General features: G+C 42.5%; 1 pseudogene across 1 annotated transcript; it reads left to right on the top strand.

Moving 5' to 3' along the window:
• On the top strand, nt 803-2,474 carry LOC108634096 (annotated as a pseudogene). Its single transcript, XR_001917373.1, has one exon. The product of XR_001917373.1 is annotated as an L-lactate dehydrogenase A chain pseudogene (transcript).

Genomic DNA, 2,853 nt, shown 5'->3' with positions numbered 1-2,853 from the left:
AGGGATCAAGACCATCCCCATGGAAAAGAAATGCAAAAAAGCAAAATGGCTGTCTGGGGAGGCTTTACAAATAGCTATGAAAAGAAGACAGGTGAAAAGCAAAGGAGAAAAGGAAAGATATAAGCATCTGAATGCAGAGTTCCAAAGAATAGCAAGAAGAGATAAGAAAGCCTTCTTCAGCGATCAGTGCAAAGGAAAAGAGGAAAAGAACAGAATGGGAAAGACTAGAGATCTCTTCAAGAAAATTAGAGATACCAAGGGAACATTTCATGCAAAGATGGGCTCAATAAAGGACAGAAATTGTATGGGCCTAACAAGCAGAAGATATTAAGAAGAGGTGGCAAGAATACATGGAAGAACTGTACAAAAAAGATTTTCACGACCCAGATAATCATGATGATGTGATTACTAATCTAGAGCCAGACATCTTGGAATGTGAAGTCAAGTGGGCCTTAGAAAGCATCACTATGAACAAAGCTAGTGGAGGTGATGGAATTCCAGTTGAGCTGTTTCGAATCCTGGAAGATGATGCTATAAAAGTGCTGCACTCAAAATGCCAGCAAATTTGGAAAACTCAGCAGTGGCTGCAGGACTGGAAAAGGTCAGTTTTCATTCCAATTCCAAAGAAAGGCAGTGCCAAAGAATGCTCAAACTACTGCACAATTGCGCTCATCTCCCATGCTAGTAAAGTAATGCTCAAAATTCTCCAAGCCAGGCGTCAGCAATACGTGAACCGTGAACTCCCTGATGTTCAAGCTGGTTTTAGAAAAGGCAGAGGGAGTACCGGAGCCGCTGCAGCCAAGTCCGGATCCCACGCCGCGCGCCTCCGACGCCCGCCCGCTCGACGGTCACTCCCGGTTCCTTTAGGTTCTAAGTCCAAGATGGCAACTCTGAAGGATCAACTGATTCAGAATCTTCTTAAGGAAGAACATGTCCCCCAGAATAAGATTACAGTTGTTGGGGTTGGTGCTGTTGGCATGGCCTGTGCCATCAGTATCTTAATGAAGGACTTGGCAGATGAAATTGCTCTTGTTGATGTCATGGAAGATAAACTGAAAGGAGAGATGATGGATGGCAGCCTTTTCCTTAGAACACCAAAAATTGTCTCTGGCAAAGACTATAATGTAACAGCAAACTCCAGGCTGGTTATTATCACAGCTGGGGCACATCAGCAAGAGGGAGAGAGCCGTCTGAATTTGGTCCAGCGTAACGTGAACATCTTTAAATTCATCATTCCTAATATTGTAAAATACAGCCCAAATTGCAAGTTGCTTGTTGTTTCCAATCCAGTCGATATTTTGACCTATGTGGCTTGGAAGATAAGCGGCTTTCCCAAAAACTGTGTTATTGGAAGTGGTTGCAATCTGGATTCAGCTCGGTTCCATTATCTCATGGGGGAGAGGCTGGGAGTTCACCCATTAAGCTGCCATGGGTGGATCCTTGGAGAGCATGGTGACTCTAGTGTGCCTGTATGGAGTGGAGTGAATGTTGCTGGTGTCTCCCTGAAGAATTTACACCCTGAATTAGGCACTGATGCAGATAAGGAACAGTGGAAAGCAGTTCACAAACAAGTGGTTGACAGTGCTTATGAGGTGATCAAACTGAAAGGCTACACATCCTGGGCCATTGGACTGTCAGTGGCCGATTGGCAGAAGGTATAATGAAGAATCTTAGGCGGGTGCATCTGATTTCCACCATGATTAAGGGTCTCTATGGAATAAAAGAGGATGTCTTCCTTAGTGTTCCTTGCATCTTGGGACAGAATAGAATCTCAGATGTTGTGAAAGTGACTCTGACTCATGAGGAAGAGGCCTGTTTGAAGAAGAGTGCAGATACACTTTGGGGGATCCAGAAAGAACTGCAGTTTTAAAGTCTTCTAATGTTGTGTCACTTCACTGTCTAGGCTACACAGGATTTTAGTTGGAGGTTGTAACTCATATTGTCCTTTATATCTGATCTGTGATTAAAACAGTAATGTTAAGACAGCCTAGGAAAAAATCAATTTCCTAATGTTAGAAATAGGAATGGTTCATAAAACCCTGCTGGATGGCAAGGAATGCTTCATGAAACCTTGCAGCTGTATCCTGATGCTGCATGGCACTTACCTTGTGTGGTCCTAAATTGATTTGTCAAATAGTTCAACTTCCTCAAGAGGTTCCACTGCCCATGTTGCAGATGCTGCAGTTGCCCTTCAAACCAGATGTGTGTTTACTGTGTAACATAACCTCTGGTTCCTTTAGCCAAGGTGCCTAGTCCAACTTTTTTCCCTCCAGTTGATCACATCCTGGGATCCAATGTACAAATCCAGTATTGCATGCCATGTGCATAACTGTTCTAAAGAATCTTATGTACTGTATGTATCAGAATAGTGTACATTGCCTTATAATGTAAAAAGGAAAAATTACATAAATAAGGCAGCCAACTAAGTTACACCAACTAAAACAATAAAGCTTGAACAGTGACTACTCTGTTAAGATAAAAAAAAAAAGAAAGAAAAGGCAGAGGAACCAGAGATCAAATTGCCAACATCTGCTGGATCATCGAAAAAGCAAGGGAGTTCCAGAAAAACATCTATTTCTGCTTTATTGACTATGCCAAAGCCTTTGACTGTGTGGATCACAATAAACTGGAAAATTCTGAAAGAGATGGGAATACCAGACCACCTGACCTGCCTCTTGAGAAATCTGTATGCAGCTCAGGAAGCAACAGTTAGAACTGGACATGCAACAATGGATTGGTTCCAAATAGGAAAAGGAGTACATCAAGGCTGTATGTCGTCACCCTGCTTATTTAACTTAAATGCAGAGTACATCATGAGAAACGCTGGACTGAAAGAAACAGGAGCTGGAATCA

Source organism: Capra hircus, chromosome 27 (genome assembly GCF_001704415.2).
Source record: "Capra hircus breed San Clemente chromosome 27, ASM170441v1, whole genome shotgun sequence".
Classification (NCBI taxonomy): domain Eukaryota; kingdom Metazoa; phylum Chordata; class Mammalia; order Artiodactyla; family Bovidae; genus Capra; species Capra hircus.
This window is presented reverse-complemented; position numbering and strand designations above follow the sequence as displayed.